The sequence below is a fragment of the Canis lupus genome, chromosome 32, assembly GCF_048164855.1.
Source record: "Canis lupus baileyi chromosome 32, mCanLup2.hap1, whole genome shotgun sequence".
Lineage (NCBI taxonomy): Eukaryota > Metazoa > Chordata > Mammalia > Carnivora > Canidae > Canis > Canis lupus.
The window spans coordinates 15,867,331-15,888,095 of NC_132869.1; the positions used below are offsets into that span (position 1 = coordinate 15,867,331).

A 20,765-nucleotide genomic window follows, 5' to 3' on the forward strand; every position below is an offset into this window, starting at 1 on the left:
AGCAGGCTCCATGCAGGGTGCCCGACGTGGGACTCGATCCCCGATTTCCAGGATCATGCCCTGGGCTGAAGGCAGCGCTAAACCGCTGAGCCACCCGGGCTGCCCAAATTTTCTCTATACTTACCAATTAATTTATCAATGTGGAAGAATTATAATAGAAAAATAAGGAAAAATGGAAAAATCTATAATCATAATATAATCTGCCAGTTCTTACCTTCTATTGAGGCTATGTTCATCGCACATACAAATTCATGGTACATTTTCTATCAGTAAAAATGTATTGTTAGGGATAAACACCTCATATTAATATATGACAACTCAGTCATATATTTTGACATTAGCAATATTTTAATATTTGATAATTGCATCTCTTCTATTAATTTATTTTCAAACTCTGGTCCTAATCAACCAATAACCACTTTTTAAAAAGCCAGTCAGATTTTTTTTCCTTTGTCTTGTGTATCTAATTGATACTAGTTTTTTTTCCTTGAAGTAAGATGGTATATAACATTATATTAGTTTCTGGTGTACAACATTATAATTGGATTTTTGTATACACTACAAAGTGATCACCATAAGAAGTCTGGTCATCACCTGCCACCATACAATTGACCCACTTCACTTCATTCACCTTCAACAACTACAAATCTGTTCTTTATGAGTTTTATTTGTTCATTTGTGTTATTGTTCAGATTTCACATAAGTGAAATTATACAGGACTTTTCTCTGACTTCTATAATAATGTCAAGCTGCATCTGTGTTGTCACAAATGGCAAGCTTTCCATCTTTTTATGGCTAAGTAGTATTCCATTTATAGACACACATATCTCACATTTTCCTTAACCTCTCTATTACATATGTAACCTACGTATTAATGCATATGTAGGTTATCTCCATATCTTGGCTATTATAAATAATGCTGCAATGAATATAGGGCTGCATATAGCTTTTTCAATTAGTCTTTTCATTTTTGTCAAATAAATACCCAGAAGTGGAATTGCTGATAGTTCTATTTTTAATTTTTGGGGGAAGCTATTTTCCACAGTGGCTATAGCAACTTACATTCCCACCAATGGTGTACAGGGTTTCCCTGATAATTAGTGATATTGAGCATCTTTTCATTTGCTTGTTGGCCTTATGTGTGTCATTTCTGGAAAAATATTTAGATCTTCTGCCCATTTTTTAGTTAGATTTTTTATTAAGGTCTTCATATACTTTATTAACTCATCAGAAATATGATTTGCAAGTATCTTTTTCCATTCATTAGGTTGCCTTCCCATTTTGTTAATGGTTTCTTTTGCTATTCAGAAACTTTTTATTGTGGTGTAGTCCTAATTCTATATTTTTCCTTTTGTTGTGTTTGCTTTTGTTGCTTTTGCTTTTAGAATCATATACAAAAATTCAATGCCAAGACTGATGTCAAGGAACTTACTGCCTATGTTTCCTAAGAAGTTGCATGATTTCAGGTTTTACATTCAAGTCTTTAGTCTATTTTGAGTCCATTTTTGTGTACGGTGTAAGATAGTGGTCTAATGTTCTTCTTTTGCATGTGACCATTTTTTTTTTCCAGTACCATTTATTGAAGAGACTGTTCTTTGTCCATTGTATATTCTTGGCTCCTATTAATTGATCATCTATATGTGGGTTTATTTCTGGGCTCTCTATTCTGTTCCATTGATTTACATGTCTTTAAGGCCAATATCATAGTGTTTTGATTACTATAGCTTTGAATAGTTTGAAATCAGGAAACATGATACCTTCAGCTTTTTTTTTTTTTCTTTTTCAAAATTTCTTTTGCTATATGGGGTCTTTTCTGGTTCCATACGAATTTTAGAATTTTTCTTCTACTTTTGTGAAAAATACTATTGGAATTTTGATAGGGATGACATTGAATCTGTAAATCGCTTTAGATAGTGTGGACATTTTAACAATACTAGTCAATACTAGTTCTTTCAATCCATAAAAGAATATCTATTTATTTTTGTGGTCATCAATATCTTATGGCTTTCACTATACAGATCTTTCACCTTCTTGGTTAAATTTATTCCTAAGTATTATTTTCTTTTTAACATTATTTTGTTTTGTTTTAGTTTTATTTATTTATTTGAGAGACAGAGTGAGCATGAACTGAGGTGGGAGGGGGAGGGTTGAAGGAGAGGGAGAAGCTGACTTCCTGCTGAGAAGGGAGCCCAATGTGGGACTTGGTCTCAGGACCCTGGGATCATGACCTGAGCCAAAAACATACACTTAACTGACTGATCCACCCAGGTGCCCCAATACTATTGTTAATGGGATTGTTTTCTTTTCTCTTTCTGATAGTTTGTTATTACGGTATAGAAATGCAACAGATTGCTGTATATTGATCTTGTATCCTGCAACTTGAGTGAATTCATTTATTCTAACAGTTTTTGTGTAAAGTCTTTAGGGTTTTTAATATACAGTATCATCTTATGTGCAAGACATAACAGTTTTACTTCCCCCTCCCAACTTTTATGTCTTTTATTTATTTTTCTGGTCTAATTGCTATGGACAGGACTTCCAGTACTATGTAAATAAAAATAGAGATGTGGGGATCCTTCTCTTATTTCTTATCCCAGAGAAAAATATTTCAGCTTTTTGTGGTTGAGAATGATAACTGTGGGCTTGTCACATATAGCTTTTAATAATAAAAGCTTGAGGTACCTTCTATCCCACTTTGAGAGTTATATTATAAATGGGTGTTGTATTTTGTCAAATGATTTTTCTCCCTCTATTGAAATGATCATATGATTTTTATCCTTCATTTTATTAATGTGATATGTCATGTTGATTGATTTTTTGGATTTTGGATCATCCTTGCATCCCTGGAATTAATCCAATTTGAGCAGGGTGTGCAATTCTTTTAATGTATTATTAGTTTCAGCTTGCTAATTTTTGTTGGTAATTGTTGAATATGTTCCATAGGAATATTGGCCTGTAATTCTCTTGGTTTGTGCTGTTCTTGTCTGGTTTTTGTATCAAGATCATGCTGGCCTCATAAAATGAGTTTGGAAGCATTTCCTTCTGTGCAATCTTTGAAAGAGTCTGAGAAGGATAGGTATTACATCTTTGAATGCTTTGTGTAATTTACCTGTGAAACCATCTGGTCCTGGACTTGTTTAAGAAGGTTGTAAGGGGGAGTATTTTTTAATTACCAATGCAATATCCTTATTAAAATCATCCAAGTTTTCTTTCTTAATGATTCATTCTTGGAAGATTGTATGTTCTTAGGAATTTATCTATTTCTTTTAGGTTGTCCAATTTGTTGGTGTATAATTACTCAGAAAAGTTTCTTCTGGCCCTTTGTGTTTCTGTGGTCAGTTGTAACTTCTCCTCTTATTTTATTTGAACCTTATTTTTCCTTGGTGAGTCTACCTAAAGGTTTGTCAATTTTATTTGTGTTTTCAAAGAACCAGCTCTTAATTTCATTTGATCTTTTCTAATTTTTTAGTCTCTATTTTTAATCTGATATTTATGATTTCTGCCCTACTAACTTTGAGCTGCACTTGTTCTTTCTCTAGTTCCTTTAGGAGTAAAGTTAGATTGTTTGAGGCTTCTCTCCTGTATTGAGGTAGCCCTGTATTTTTATGAGCTTCCCTCTTAGAACTGCTCTTACTGCATTCTATAAATTTTGAAAGTTGTATTTCCATTTTATTTTGTCTCATTTTTTGATTTCTTCTTTGATTTAATGACCCATTCATTGTTCAGTACCATATTATTTAATCTCCACGTTTGTGACTTTTCCAGTTTTTTTTTTAATTGATTCCTAATTTCTTACAATTTTGTTTGGAAAAGATGCTTGATATGATTTCCATCTTCTTTTTTTTATTTTTTTATTTTTATTTATTTATGATAGTCACAGTGAGAGAGAGAGAGAGAGAGAGAGGGGCAGAGAGAGGCAGAGACACAGGCAGAGGGAGAAGCAGGCTCCATGCACCTCGGGAGCCCGACGTGGGACTGGATCCCGGGTCTCCAGGATCGCGCCCTGGGCCAAAGGCAGGGGCCAAACCGCTGCGCTACCCAGGGATCCCTGATTTCCATCTTCTTAACTTTATTAAGACTTTACCTAACATGTAATCTATTCTGGAGAATGTTCCATGCACACTTGAGAAGAATGTATATTCTGCTTTTGGATGGAATGTTTTGCATATAATTCTTAAGCCCACCTGGTCTAATGTGTCTTTTAAGGCCAATATTTCCCTGTTGAGTTTCTGTATGATTGATCCATTGATGTAAATGGGCTGTTAAAAATCCCCCACTCTTACTGTATTGCTGTCAACTTTTCCCTTTATGCCCGTTAATAGTTACTTTATATGTTTAGATGCTCCAATGTTGGATGCATATATACTTACAAATGCTATTTCCTCTTGTTGGCTATATCCCTTTTTCATTATGTAATGCCCTTCCTTGTATTTCATTATAGCCTGTTTTAAAGTCTTTTATCTGATATATCTATATAGACCTTTAGTTTCATTTGCATGGAATATCTTTTTCCATCCCTTTATTTTCAGTCTGTGTGTATCCTTAGATTTCACGTGAGTCCCTTGCAGGCAGATTATTGATGTGCCTTGCTTTTTAATCCAGACACTCTGTGTCTTCTGGAAAATTTAGTCCATTTATATTTAGAGTAATTATTGATTTAGGTGTACCATTTGCCATTTTGTTAATTATTTTTTGGTTGTTTTTGTAGTTTCTCTGTTTCTTCTTATCTGGCTCTCTCTTATAGTTTGATGACTTTCTTTAGTGTTATGTTTAGGTTCCTTTCTCATTATCTTTTGTGTATCATATATAGGTTCTTGCTTTGTGGTGACTATGGGGTTCCCATACATATAATGTATATATATGCCTGATAGCAACTTAAGTTTGGCTGCATTCTAAAAACTACATTTTACTCCACCCCTTTCATGCTTTTTGGTTTTGATGTCACATTCTATGTCTTTTCATTGTGTTAATTAATGTAGTTATACTTTATTTTACTGCTTTTGTCTTATAATCTTCATACTAGTTTCATAGGTCATTAACCAACTTTTTTTATTGTATGTTTGCCTTTTCTGGAGAGACTTTTTATGTATATGTTTCCTTGTTACTAGTTAGTGCCTTTTCTTTTCAGCTTAAAGAAGTCCCTTTAACCTTTTTTGTAAGGCTAGTTTATTGGTGATACAACCTTTACCTTTTACTTCTCTGGAAAACTATATCTTTTCAATTCTGAATGGTAATATTACTTGGTAGAGTATTCTTGGTTGTAGGTATTTCCTTGTACCACCTTGAATATATCATTTCATTCCTTTCTGGTCTGCAGAATTTCTGAAAAATCAGCTGAAAGTCTTATGGGGGTTCCATTGCATGTAACAAGTTGTTTGCTGCTTTTAAGGTTTTTTCTTTTTCTCTTGATGTTTTCATCATAATGTGTCTTGCGTGGATCTCTTTGGGTTAGTATATCTTATTTGGACTCTCTGTGCTTTCTGGATCTGCATGTCTGCTGCTTTTTCCAGGTTAGGGATGCCTCAGCCTCTATTTCTTCAAGTTTTCTGCCATTTTCTTTCTCTCCTTTTTCTAGGACTCCTATAATGTGAATATTATCTTGATTGAAGTTGTTTTATAGGTCCCTTAAGCTATCTTCACTTTCCAAATTCTGTTTTCTTATTGCTGCTCTGTTTGGGTGAGTTCCACTGCTCTTTTAGGTCACAGATCTCTTGTTTGTTTCTTCTGATCTGTTGAACCCCTCTAATGTATTTTTCAGTTCACATATTGTATTCTTCAGCTCTGTGACTTCTTGGTATTTTTTGTATTTTCTGTCTTGTTGAGTTCCTCACTGTGTTCATTTTTTTCATTTATTTTTTTCTTGAGTTTCGTGAGCATCTTTATGATCATTATTTTGAACTCTTTATCAGGTAAATTACTTATCTCAATTTCACTAAGGTTTTTTTCTCAGGGGTTTTATTATTTTGTTTGGAACACTTTGTACTTTACTCTGTACACTTTACTCTCATTTCATTTGTCTCTTTGTATCTTTTTCTATGTATTTGGCATGACAGCTATTTCTCCCAATCTAAAAGGAATGAACTTGTGTAGGTTATGAGCCTTATTATTCAACATTTCACTAACTTTTGGTTGTCTCTTAGACCTTTGAGATTGTCCAAGTAACCTGATTTATTCTTGACAGGTCCTAGCCATTGAGGGTTGGGCCAAGCTATCAGTGGGATCTCAGTCAACATCTAGTTTCTGGCTGATTGGAAGCTAGACCCTCACACAATAGCTTTTAAAGGATGCAAATATATACAGTTATGTGTGGCTAAAGTTATAACCCTTGCTGGCCTTCAAACCAGGCAATTGGGAGGTCTCCCTTTGATGTCAGTTGCAAAAATCAGGGCCCCAGATAAGTGTATCGGTTCCTTTCTGGGAAATACCAGCAAGCTGTAGTGAAACAGAGGGAAAGGGCAAAGATGGCATTTGTGGGCAATGTCCCCTGAGAGTTCCTCCATAGCCCCTAGATGTGTAGTACTCCTAAAGCATGCCCCTCAGAATGAAACTCCAGGATAAGTAAATAGGCCTTTTTCACAGGAAGACTGGGGAGTGTGTTTTAGTCTACTTCTGTGTCATGTCCAGGTTGTAGTCTGCCAGGAACTGTTTTTCCTATTGTTTCTGTCTCATGGGGTCCAGCAACATAGTCCCCACTGGCTACAAGAGCCAGGTACTCAAGGAGCATCTCCTCTGTAGGCTGTGTCCACCAGTTGGCTTTACTGGGGCTGTTGGGAAGCCCATGGTCAGGGTGAGCCTGCTAGATTCCAAGGGACTATAGGAGAATTCATGTGCAGGGCAGCCCACAAGCTGAACTTGGGCTTAGGGAGAGCATGTAGGTAGGGCAAGCTCAAAGGCTACAGTGGGGCTAGCATGCTGACTTCAGCACACAGCAGGAGATCCAGGTGGTGGTACAAGTCCTCTGGTGCTAGCAAAGTTGAGAGAGAGCAAAATGGCACCTGCCAGTGCACCAGCAAGGTGGAGTGAGAGTGTAAAAATGTCACCCACTAGTGCCTCTGTCCCTGGATAAAGTCCCAGTAGACCCATGCACCTCTAGCAGATGCTTTAAAATTAGCCAGTGAATCTCTTCCCCATATCACCTCAGTGCTTTTCAAAGTGCTGCTTTTATGTTGTATCCCCTTATAAATGAGTCTGTGTGTGAGCCCTTTATGAGATTTTCCATTTCCCATAGCTTTTTGGGCTTCCTGGTTATAAGCCTCACTGGTTTCTGTTTGGGGGGCTCATCTCTCCAGTGCAGGTCCCAAGTGTTGGGGTGCCTGATGTGGGGCTTGTACCCTTCCTCAGGGAGATACTCCATATTTGTGAGATCCCTCCAAACTGTGGGTTGTGTAACAGTGGCAGGGGTTTTCAGTGACACTGCTGCTCTGCCTCTCCTATTTGTCTCAGTGTGGTTCTTTTACCCTTTGTTGTGGAGATGTTCAGATAGTTTTCAAGTATTTTCCAGAGAAAATTCATCCATATGTAGATGTAGACTTGATATTTCTATGGGAAGAGGTGACTTCAGAATTTTCCTGTGTTATCTTGAATGGCCTCCCAGGTGATCTTTTAAAAATATACTTAATCACTACATTTCATGATTCCACCATCTTAATTTTTTAAAAACTTTTGTCTCCCCTAAATCTTTTCTTGACTTCTTGGGATTGATTGAATTCTTTATTCTACTTTTCCTGAGTTGGGATTTATTGATTCTATATCTAGCATTTTAGTTCTCTCTTTTACGTGTTAACATGAGTATTGACTTAGAGGAAGATTGATCTACACTTTGTATTAGTCAGGAAGAAGATAAAGATGGAAAGTATTCTAATGCATCTCTTCCTTCACCTTCCATACTATTGCCAATATTTTAGTTGTCTATCACTAGCCTCCTAGTCAAACATCACTTATGCACCACTTCACATGCTCTCAGCCTCATTTGTCTTTTATTATCTGTACCACAGCAACTAGTTCTATGTGGACATTGTGCCACATACCTTTTGCCTCCTACACTGAGATACTTCTTGGAGCCCTCACATATTTATCCTGGAAGTACAGATAACACCTTGAAGGGCAAATCTTTGTTCATTTCCATTGACCAAATAACCACTGCCTCTACTTTTTCCCTTCACCCACAGAAGGTCCTTAGATATGTTTTATACAGCTTTTTGGGGAAACTTTCATTGAGGAGTCAGTCGTATTGGGTTTTTCTTACCTGCTTCATTCTCCTTTTCACTCACTCCTGTAATCTAAGATCATCCTCTCCAATAAAGTAGTAGTATAAAAGACCCCATCTTGGGCTCTGGTAGTTAAAGATTAAGTCCCTGAGACCTGAGATGGGGACTTTGAGATGGATGATCTTGAGAAATCTAAAACTTTGGAATGGCAGATGCTGTTACCTAAATTCACCTAGAGCAGGGGTGGACAGTTCCCATGTATATGGATAATCTATTATTTCCATACCCATACATCTCTGCTTCTCTGCCTGAGGGCTTTCTCTAGCATTTTGGGAGCTTCCTAAATGCATGTGAAGAGCAGTCCAGAAATGCTGGGGTGAAATGCCCCTGGAAAAATCTTCAACCAATGAAAAATGATAGTTGGTGGACAACTGCATATTCTACAAGAATCTCTAAATCAGGAGGAAGCCATCATTTCTCACAGTGGTGAAACACTTAGTAATGGACTCTTCATTGCATTTTCTCCCCTGTCTCTTCCCTGTCTCACTTTCCCCACTTCCTTATTGGGAACACGTAGTTTATTTGGGAGGTGATCTCAAGAAACACAAGACTTTGCCTCTGATCTATGTTTAGGGAAATCCATACTAAGATAACCCAGATTCCTTTGCACCCAGCAGGAGGGCAAAGAAAACTCTTTGTCCTTGCCAAAGGAGAGCACACTCTTTTAGCCTAAAGCAAAGACTCTACTTTTCCCTGAAGACCGTACAAAGACTTTTTGAATTAGGTGACTTACATGATGATACTTGCTGTTCTCCAACACTTTAGACCTCCCAAGAGAATAACCAGATCTCAGCACAGCCTGAACATTGAAAGTACTACTCTTGTGTCAGGAGGAGACAGCATGCTAAAGGAATTGGAGTACCTGGCTAATATGTAGTCTAGGAACCAGGAAACCTCAGGCAGAAGAGTATCTTGAAGAAGTTAGATAAAGGAAGGAAATAATAAAGGCTAAATAAAGAAGAATTTATGGACACAGGATCCCTCAATCATGGCTTGGGAGTCAATGTACTGGCAAGGACACTTGCAGCCAATCCCAAGAATCTGTAGGGGGAATGGCTTGTTTATTTATTAATTAATTCATTCATTCATGATAGACATAGAGAGACATAGGCAGAGGGAGAAGCAGGCTCCATGCCGGGAGCCTGATGTGGGACTCGATCCCGGGACTCCAGGTTCACACCCTGGGCCAAAGGCAGGTGCCAAACCACTGAGCTACCCAGGGATCCCCAGGGAATGGCTTCTTTAAGCTTACCCTTGTGTGTTTTCTGAATAGATTCCCTTGGATGTCCCACGTTGTGATATCAGAAAAGCCCAAAGCAGGAAAAGGAGAGGGACACCATGCAATGCGGTAAATAGGAAAAAGTGGTAGATGTCTCTATGAAACTGGCACAGGGACTGGAATGGGACATGAAGTCAAAGATTTTGAAAGAACCTGAAGTGATGTACAAGAGGTGCTCCACATACTGGGGGTTTTCTTTCTAGTATGTTTAGTAGAGCTCTAAGCCAAGAGTTTGAGATTTTATGTAAGGAACTCCTTTTACTTGTTTTAAGTAAGCTATTTTTTTTAACAACAGTTTTAGATTTACAGAAAAATTAGCGATATTACAGAGTTTTCCCATTGTGTTTTGTACCCAATTTTCCCTGTTATTAATATTTTTCATTAGTATGGCACATTTGTTAAAGAGTAATGAACCAATATTGACATATTATCAATTAAAGTCCATATTTTATTCAGATTTCCATAGTTTTTACCTAATGCCCTTCACCTTTTTTGTTGTTGTCGTTCCAAAGTCCCGTCAAGGATACCATGTTACATTTTAGCTGTCATGTTTCCTTAGGTTTCTCTTGGGCATGGCAGTTTCTCAGAATTTCCTGGTTTTCAATTACTTTAACAGTTTTGAGGAGCACTGGTCAGATATTTCAGAAAATGACTCTCAATTGAGATTTGTTAGATATTTAATTCATGATTAGGTTTAGGTTATAGGTTTTGGGGAGGAAGATGACAGAGGTAAAGTGCCATTTTCATATAAAAGCTATATACTATCATCATGATTTCTCATTCTTTATTTTGACCTTGATTACCTAGTTGAGATCATGTTTGTCAGGGTTCTCCATGTTAAATTTACTGTTTTCTCTCTTAGTCTCTGCCTCCAGGAAAACTGAATCTAAGACATATTCCTATTTAGTGATCTTGTCATAAAATCTGATACTTTAAATTATACCTGGTCTAATAAAAAATAATTTACAAACTTTTTCAAATTACTATAAAGATAGATTGATAGATTAGACCAATCCATCATTGATTTATAGATATTCTTACAGATAAGATAAAGCTTGGAAAGTTCAATAATTTGGGAAGACAAAGTGGGGATAATGGGAAAATAATGCTCTACTTTGAGGAGTAGTGCCTTTTCTTTTATACCATGATTAGAGAGCTAAGCCAGAACTGAATATACAAGAAAATTGATTTTACTAGTCAACAATAATTTAAAAGTCTCTTATAATCTGGTTTGGATTTTAAAGTGATATCTTAGCTGAGTGGAATTGACAGGGGACCAATATTCCAGAACCATCAATTTTGCAATTCTCAGATCAATTTTATTTGTTGTGAGATGGTATAAGACTCTGTTTAGTCTTTAGGACTCTTTGTGATGTCATAACTATAAGTACATATGGACTAAACTATCCAATGGTTCAATTAATCAGTATGCAGATAATTCTCAATAAATCTGTTTTAGATTATAACACTGATTTTTACTTTCAGAAAATGTTTTCCATGCTATATGAACTTGTAGAAATGCAAGAAGCAGATGTCCAGGTTTTCCCCTTCTGTCAATCCTGTGGTAAGCAGTGCTGGGATGCTGATGAAAAATTCTCTCTAATCTACATGGCTTTATTCTATAGATTATCAAACTACAGCTCTGTGGAAATAGGCCAAGAAATGCAAATAAGCTACTAGCATTTGAAAAGGTTCATTATATGGACTGTGCTAACACTGTAGTCTATATTATACTAAAGAATATAATTCAAAGATTCCTTTAGATCATTTTTAAAGGAGCACACAGGGATAAAGAAGACAGATATTCCTCATAGGTTACCATATCTTCTTCTATCCTCATTGATACTAATGTGGCTTTTGTCTGAGGCCTGAACAATATATACTCCTTATTAATCTGTTCCATTATCACATTTAATTCATCCCATACTATGTTCAATTAACCTTTGTAGGACATTACATTATTCAAATAAGTCTCCTTAAACCTATGGTATCATTTTGTTTGGAGGACAGAGGAGGTGACCATCTGGTCCCAGGTTCTTCCTGTTTCTACTTCATGAGTAGTTATAGCCATATAGTTATATTGATCTCCCAGAATACTCTGAGCATTTTGAGCTTTGCCTTTGTTTGTAGTATTACCCTACCTGTCTCCCAGTGGATTCTATACGTCTCCCAGTCTTGTTAAGAGTCTCACTTTTGTAGCCTTTTCTCAAATGCCATAATTTCTTTATTCTGCTACTCATTTTACACTTCAGGATTGCTAATAGGTAAGCATATCCATATTGATATTTTATTCCCACTACTCCACACTAGTTAGAAAGAAGATATCCAATTGCATTATCATAGTAATCTATAGGAAAGCAGTATCTCTTTTTGCCAACTCTCTGCTAATTATATATAGATTTAAAGAGGTCAATCCTAAAGGCCAGTGAGTTCCTCAGAAGATGATTATTTTAGAGAACTAGTTCATTATTTGTCTTTTGAATAGATAAGTATGGATAATAAGGTTCTTTCCTTGTTTAGGGGTATATACCAATAGAAAAGGATTATAGCCCCAATCAAGATTAAAAGAGAATTTCTTTTTAGTTCATAATATTTACAAGTATTTCAACTTGCATATGAACATGAGGCACTTATCTCAGGCTACATGTCCAAATCTTTAGAAACTTGAAAATAAATATCTCCATAAGTATATATTACATAATGTGGTGGCTACTATATGTTACCAAGATCCTTGTTCAGAAATAAAGGACTGATTGCCCAGGTTTGTTGAGAGTGCTGTGTGCATATACCTTTCAGCTGTCAGCCTTCTTTATGGCTTCCCTAGTGGAAGAGAACAACCTTGTCCAAAGCCATGCCTCTTTCTTGGATGGTCTGTGTCCAATAAATAATTGTCCTGGGAGTATAAAAGTCTAGCCTTCTTTTTTCCAGCTGGGGCAGCTCTGAGGAATAATTTTATCTTTAGATCTTCCTCCAGGGTTAGCTGAGGTATTCTATTCAGACAGCACTGAAGCTTGACTTCTCCCTCTGCTCAGTTCTGCTTGATTCCTTTCTTTTTTGCAGTTGAGAATCCTGAGAATGCTCTTTAAAAAAAAAAAACTGTCTGTCTGCAAATAATCTTCATCTCTGAGTCTGCCTATTTCACATTGAGTTTTCAGAAAGCAGGAAACACAATGAACACTGTGATGTCTCCATTTTGATGAAGTTTTTGCCTTCTCTTACAAAAAATAAACCCTTTTGTCCTATGGAGCAGGACACAGTAGGATAATAGAGCAGCCTAAGCTGAATCAGAACCTTGAAATGCAGTATAACCTGAGGCCACTAGACTAGAGCCTGCAAGATCCAAATAGAACATTAGTGGTCATTATGTATCTGGTATAATAGTAGTAATACCCATGTTTTTCCCACCTCCCCTATTTAATAATTCTTAAAGAAGAACTATCCCCATTTTACATTGAGCTTAGCCACTTATAAAGTATCTGGATTTTTTTTTTTTTTTTAGAGAGAATTTATCTGCCAAGAGTTAGAGATATGCCTGCTTAGAGAAAGTCTAAATGGCAGAGAAAAATAGGTCAATCATGCTCCTAGAAATTGATTGCACCAGCAGGTTATGTGTTTGGAGAGTAAGGGCAGTTTAGTAATATTTGAAAGCATGCCCACAGAGTGGGGGCCATGAGTTTAGATGGGGTTAAGTGCATTCTCTACTTCCCTAACTGTACCATTGTGGGTGGTAAAGAGAAGAACTGATCCTTTGTACTTTTGTATGGATGAATGGTTGAATTTGTTCAAAGCTCTTTAAAAGGTCCCAGCAGGCATGTACAAAACAGAAAAGGAACATGTCAAACTGAACCTGACTTGTACATTGATCCCAAACTAGCCTTCCGAGGCTCTGGGGTAAGATGAGCTCAGGGGTGAAACTCTCTCCCTACCCTTAATGAAATCTCGCTTAGGTGATCAGAGTTGAAAATAAATAAAAGCTTGCATTAGTACTAGAAGGTAAAGAAGGCTACTACAACATCTAGTGCATTTCTTGAAGTTGTTGAAGTGTGTAACCAACGTGGTGAGATAGAAGTCAAGAGTGGCCACTGACTTGCTACTGTGGGTTAATAGCAATGGCTACTTACAGCAAGGGGAGCTCAGTCTTTTAAGTCTAAACCAGTGATGCTTCTTCCTGATGGATAGGTACTAGGAAGGAGGCAAACTATGGTTGCCACCTTAGAGTTCAATAAAACTGGATTAAGAAAGTCAGTCACTTCTGGCATGGCAACTTCAAACAGTGAAAGTCACACAGTCTAAGTCAGTTTATATACTCACTTCACTCAACCTGGAAATGTCAACAGAAAAAAAAAAATGTTGAGAAGATCTAAAACCCTGGAACATGTAAGAGCTTAGTTCTATTTCATCCAAGAAGACTCAAGACTCAGGTGACCTATTATGCAAAGTAGACTTTTCAAGGAAAAGTCTTATACCTCCCTTAGCCTTTAGACTCTTTCTATAAGAGCTATTGTCATCAAATAGTTTACCATTTCTCACTGATTAAAGATTTAGCTAGCAGAGAGAAGTTAAATATCCGGTTCAGTGAAGGTAAGGACATATGGAAAGAAGGATTTCTCTAAAATGCATACAAAAATCAATTTGACTGTTTTGTCTAAGTGACAAATTAGAATTATGAGACCCATATAGCTCAAATATTTAGGTTACTAACAGTAACTAAAGGTTACAGACTATTTTGAGTGAAGAATTTATATATTTATGAAGAAAGCCTGTTTCTTATCTAAATTATTAAATGTTGAATGATTTTTTTTAAAAAAAGAAAATAATGTACTCGTTTCACAGTAAGGCATCCTACCTCACTCATTCAGAATGATTCAGTGAAGGACTACCCATGGTGGTGAAGTACGACTCCCTAGACTAGATTAAATCCCCTCTGTTTTACTCCCATTGTGCTCCAAACATCCCCTCATATCACTCTAATCTCTCATTCTTGTAATTCGTAATTGTGTCTTATTTTTTCCTGCTAGGCATTACAAACCATTAAGTCAGGGAGTATATAATGTGTCTCTAGAGTCTAGAACATAGATGACATACACCATGTGACACTTTTAAACATTTTTCCTATGATTCTTATCATTCAAGTTTAGACTTTTGAGAGAATATGAACTTTATGGAATAGTCAGAAAGGAGAAAGAAGAGGATATATATAAAATGGCTACACTTAAGAAAGAAGGAAATGAAGCTGTAAGTTTAAAATATCATTTGATTCTTTTGCCTTAGTGGATGTATCTTGCAAGAAGTTACAGTGGCCGAGTTCAAAAAGGGTGTTGCCTGTGTTCCATTTGCAAATGACATATCAGATAAAGGGCTAGTTTCCAAGATCTATAAAGAACTTATTAAACTCAACACCAAAGAAACAAACAATCCAATCATGAAATGGGCAAAAGACATGAACAGAAATCTCACAGAGGAAAACATAGACATGGCCAACACGCATATGAGAAAATGCTCTGCATCACTTGCCATCAGGGAAATACAAATCAAAACCACAATGAGATCCCACCTCACACCAGTGAGAATGGGGAAAATTAACAAGGCAGGAAACCACAAATGTTGGAGAGGATGCAGAGAAAAGGGAACCGTCTTACACTGTTGGTGGGAATGTGACCTGGTGCAGCCACTCTGGAAAACTGTGTGGAGGTTCCTCAAAGAGTTAAAAATAGATCTGCCCTACGACCCAGCAATTGCACTGCTGGGGATTTACCCCAAAGATACAGATGCAGTGAAACGCCGGGACACCCGCACCCGGATGTTTCTAGCAGCAATGTCCACAATAGCCAAGCTGTGGAAGGAGCCTCGGTGTCCATCGAAAGATGAGTGGATAAAGAAGATGTGGTGTATGTATACAATGGAATATTCCTCAGCCATTAGAAATGACAAATACCCACCATTTGCTTCAACGTGGATGGAACTGGAGGATATTATGCCGAGTGAAGTAAGTCAGTCGGAGAAGGACAAACATTATATGGTCTCATTCATTTGGGGAATATAAATAATAGTGAAAGGGAATAGAAGGGAAGGGAGAAGAAATGGGTAGGAAATATCAGAAAGGGAGACAGAACATGAAGACTCCTAACTCTGGGAAACGAACTAGGGGTAGTGGAAGGGGAGGAGGGCGGGGGGTGGGGGTGGATGGGTGATGGGCACTGAGGGGGGCACTTGACGATATGAGCACTGGGTGTTATTCTGTATGTTGGAAAATTGAACACCAGTAAAAAATAAATTTATTATTTAAACAAAAATAAAATATCATTTGATGTAATAATAGAATGAACACTGAAGGCCATTCTTAAGAAGCTTGCTTATAGTGCAGATGAAGAGAACCTATCTTAAGTTGGAAATTAATGTGGCTCAAATCTTAAGACAGTGTCATCTTACAAAGCCAGACTTCTCAATGCAAAAGTAATGAGAAGCAATTCCATTCTTTACAATTACTCGTCTCATGAAAGACCTTAAATGGAAAGAGTGGCCCACAGAAACAGTTGCTGAAATATGCTGCCCATCTTTTTGATGCCTTTCCATCCTTCCACAATGTATAAACTTTTCTATTCACTGCCAATGGCTTTTTTTCCCCTCCTCCTGGCCTTTTTATTTTTTAATAATAAATTTATTTTTTATTGGTGTTCAATTTGCCAACATACAGAATAACACCCAGTGCTCATCCCGTCAAGTGCCCCCCTCAGTGCCCGTCACCCATTCACCCCCACCCCCCACCCTCCTCCCCTTCCACCACCCCTAGTTCATTTCCCAGAGTTAGTCTATGTTCTGTTAAGTAAGCTTGCATTGGGAGTCATGTGTATGGTGAAAGAGAGTGGTCTAGTTTCATTCTTCTGCATGTGGATGTCCAATTTTCCCGGCACCATTTATTGAAGAGACTGTGTTTCTTCCAGTGGATAGTCTTTCCTCCTTTATCGAATATTAGTTGACCATAAAGTTGAGAGTCCACTCTGGATTCTCTATGCTGTTCCACTGATCTATGTGTCTGTTTTTGTGCCAGTACCACACTGTCTTGATGACCACAGCTTTGTAGTACAACCTGAAATCTGGCATTGTGATGCCCCCAGCTATGGTTTTCTTTTTTAAAATTCCCCTGACTATTCGGGGTCTTTTCTGATTCCACACAAATCTTAAAATAATTTGTTCTAACTCTCTGAAGAAAGTCCAAGGTATTTTGATAGGGATTGCATTAAACGTGTAAATTGCCCTGGGTAACATTGACATTTTCACAATATTAATTCTTCCAATCCATGAGCATGGAATATTTTTCCATCTCTTCCTCCTGTCCTTTGGTCTTTGATCCTTTCTTCTTGGAGAAAAAGCTCATTTTCTCCCTATAAAGAAATACTAAACCTTTCTGTAAACTTTCCACTGTCTTTCCTTTAGGCAAGAACATTTATAGGGTTCTTCTTATAGGTTGGAAGAAAGAAGTCTTACTCCCAGGCTGTTAATTTTTATATTGTCATAGATTAAAGTAGGTCTGTTTACTTATTACTTCTGTTCCATTGTTATGGTATCTTCCTGAACATCTGTTCTAGCTCCCATATCTATATTTCACCCATAATATCCTCTCTGATCATTTATTTGTCATGTATCTAGGAAGTAGGTAGTTAAGAATTAGGCAAAGATATCCTGTCAGTCTATAAATCCTTTCAATCCTCTTACCCCCATGGTGCTCTCTCCTGGATTTCTATAGCATTGGCACATGGCTTGCAGCTAGGCATGGAATGCAGCAGCTTTTATATCCAGTTCCAGCAGAGAATGATTGGGACCTTTAAAGAGCTGTTATGGATGCCTAAGCAGGCAATTTGGCTAAGCTGAAAAGAAAAATCTATATGTCTATACTTATGTACCTAACAAAGACTCAATGCATCTGAGCTGAGGGAAAGGATCATGTCATAGGGTGACTTTATCTTGCTTCAGAACCTGCCACGAGAAAGCTCTCTGGACTCCTGCAGAATTGAGCCATGGTAGATTCTAGGAACTTAATTCCTAGGCCTTATAGTTTGCAAAGACACTCTATGGGCATCACTGATAGATCTGTTGTATATGGACAGTGGGTCTCTCCAGGTGGCCATAGAGTTTATGGCTTTATACATGGGTCATTCATGTTGTATATAGTCTTTGGAAAGGATAAAAGGATCAAACTGGACTGTTGGCTTTATGCTAGTAGTCTTGGATAAACAATTTTCTCTCCTCTGGGCCAGCATTGGAATGAAAACATGGTTCATTTGCCCCATGACAACTTCTCTCATTCAATTGGGTTAGTCAAGTCAGGAATCCATGACTCTTTTATTATTGCTATTATCAAGTAAGGACCAGTCTGAGATTTGGCCCTATTCCCTTTCAACCTGCCTGCAGTCAGTTTTGAGGGGTCCAGGTTTTGTAAGAAGTTGAATTTTCAGCAAAATCCCTATTCATTTGGAACTTTAAATATTAAGTCATGCTCTTTGTGTATTTCAGTATTTTCCTGGAGACTGACTTCTTCAGTGCTGCTAGAATGTTATAATACTTAATGAATTGACTTCTCTAACATGGCTTTGAAGGCAGTTTTTCCTCAAACACTAGGCAGCCTACTATAGCATAATCTCATAGGCTTTTGAGTCAATCCAGGCCCACCCTGATGAAAGAAGTGAGTTTTAGGATCTTCACTAAAAAAAATAGAGATGCCAAAAAATAAAGGCAATGGGGATATAAAGTACTTAAGAATTACCATGTATTAGTAGTAGTGCTAAGCCAGTGATTCTCCTTTCTTAGCCCATATCTTGTGATTCTCCAGTTCAGATTGTCATTCAAGGGGCTCAGGAAGTACCTCCCATTGACTCCCAATTCACTGGCCAATGTCCAGTTATCTAAACCTAGTACAAACAAGTACTTGGTATGTTTTTGTCAGTAAGCTGCTACCTCAAGATCCTATATAACCATAACATAGTTGACAGGATTACATTAACTCAGATCAATTTTTGTTACTCATAAATGCCACTCAAGATATTAAATGTACTTCTCTATTACATACTTCCCCTAGTTAAAAAGGGCTATATGTACTATTGGCACATTGGAAGATGATTAAGGACAGGACATTTACTTCAAGATGTCTAAAACCTTAATCTCTGTAGAGGGCTTGGCATCTGCTATCTCAAAATGTACCTTACCTTTCTATTATATTGCTTTCTGACTTGGCAAAGAAAATCCAGTATGGCAAGAGTGAGGCCTGGACCCTCTGTCCTTAACAGAAAGAGCTAGTTGTATGTGGTCACTGGTGTTTGGTTATCTTTCTGGGTGCCTGGCAACCCCATGGAACTTGTAGTAGGGAAACAAGCTGGGCCATAACTTATTCCATTGCTTTCTTAGCTTCTCTGCATGATCTCACTGGAGCACCACTGAGTGATTTGTGAAGAACTATAGGAGGCTTTAGCATGCTAAGGAGAGGTATATTCACATAGTCCGGCATGGAATGCCAGAATGAATAGGACAACCTCATTTCCTATGTTTGATTACTATGATTCATCCAGTTCTTCATGAGCCTCAGAAGAGTGGTATCCAAGCATGGCTATCACCTTCAAATCTAGTCAGTGTGGTATCACTAGAGCACAAACAAATGAGTTTTTATGTGGGATGTTTCCTGGGATGTTACCACCACTTTCTGGGTTTCTGCCTTATTAAAAATTAACAGCTTTATTGAAGTATAGTTGGTGTACAATAAACATTTAATATATGTAACTTAGTACATTTTGAAACATGTATATACCTGTGAAACTATCAAAGCATTATTATGACAGGAATGAATATATCTATCACTGCCAACAGTTTTCTCCTGCCACCTTCTAACCCCTCCTTCCAACTGACTTTGTCTCTATATATTACTTGGCATTTTTTAGAATGGAATCTTAGAGGATGTACTCTAAAAAATTATGGCCTATGTCATTTAGCACTATCCTATTGAAATTCAGCCATCTTGTTGAATCTATAATTTGTTCCTTTATATTGCTGAATAGTTCCACTGCATGGATATACCACAGTTTGTCTACAAACTCATCTCTTGATGTATACTTGGTTTGTTTCCAGGGTTTGGCTATTACAACTAAAGCTGATATGAACATTTGTTAGCAGATTTTTGTTTGGGTATACACTTTCACTTGATCTTACCCAAAAGGCTGAGAAGTGATTGGATAGTCACTTCCATTTATCTTGCATGAATATCTGGGTATGGAATAGCTACATTACGTAGTAAATGTGTGTTTAACTTATTTATGAAACTGCCAAACTCTCTTAAGATGTGGTTGTTCAATTTTATCTTCCCATGGGCAGTATATGAGAGAGAAATTTGTTCCATTTACTCAACACTTGATATGAGTCAGAACTAAGAGGGCAAAAGTAAACTGCATGAGTACCCCTCCTGCTTGCACTAAATTCTAAATGTACCATTCCCATCTTAGAAGGTTGGACAAGCAAAGTGACAATCACTGTGACTTAATGGCCATTCTATTTCTATCAGGCTATAGTAACACCAAAAGCTGTTTCTCAAAGGCATATAATTCTCCTTTGCAGATGATATGGCCTTTCTTCAGAACCCCAGGGGCTTTCCAGAAAATCTACAATGAAATATTTCTCACCATTGACACCATCAGGTCTGCTAAATCATCTGACTGAAGAAGTAAAACTGCTTGCATCATAGTCTGGACCTGCCAAAGAGTACCTTTCTGCTCTAGGCTCCACTTAAAACTGGCAACCTTTTGTGTCACCTATAGTCCAGATCAGAATCTCAGGTGAGGGATTTGCTATCCTCAGAACACAAGAAGGCTGACCAGACCTTGTGCTTCCTTCTTTGTGGCAAGGCATGCAAGATACAGAAATCTGTATTCTACTTTGGAGGTATCCAGGCACATTGCTGTTTACTAGATCTCTAGAAGCTTTATTAAAGTTATAGATTTTTGAATCTTGGAGGGGTTCCTCTCTTGCCTTCCAGAGAATACGGTTCTTATGAAAACTTTCCATATAGTACCCAACTCACACACATCCTGCCTCATCAGCATGTTTTCATGCATATATGGATCAATATGATATTCTTTCCGTATTCCAAGATGGACATAGTCCAGATTTCTTCTAATTATATTATGACAGGCAAGGAAGACATACATGGTTTACTTGTCCTTTCCATATGAATTAAAATT

At 37.3% G+C, this 20,765-nt stretch overlaps 2 long non-coding RNA genes across 2 annotated transcripts in view; one reads left to right on the forward strand and one right to left on the reverse strand.

Moving 5' to 3' along the window:
- LOC140622763 (uncharacterized) overlaps window positions 1-18,846 on the reverse strand; it is a 33,610-nt gene extending 14,764 nt beyond the window's left edge. The window contains exon 1 of the long non-coding RNA XR_012022442.1: window positions 18,747-18,846. This is a non-coding gene — a long non-coding RNA (uncharacterized lncRNA). The remainder of the gene's footprint in view (window positions 1-18,746) is intronic.
- Window positions 18,847-18,906: 60 nt separating this feature from the next.
- LOC140622819 (uncharacterized) overlaps window positions 18,907-20,765 on the forward strand; it is a 42,081-nt gene continuing 40,222 nt past the window's right edge. Inside the window, exons 1-2 of the long non-coding RNA XR_012022481.1 lie at window positions 18,907-19,023; window positions 20,143-20,360. This is a non-coding gene — a long non-coding RNA (uncharacterized lncRNA). The remainder of the gene's footprint in view (window positions 19,024-20,142; window positions 20,361-20,765) is intronic.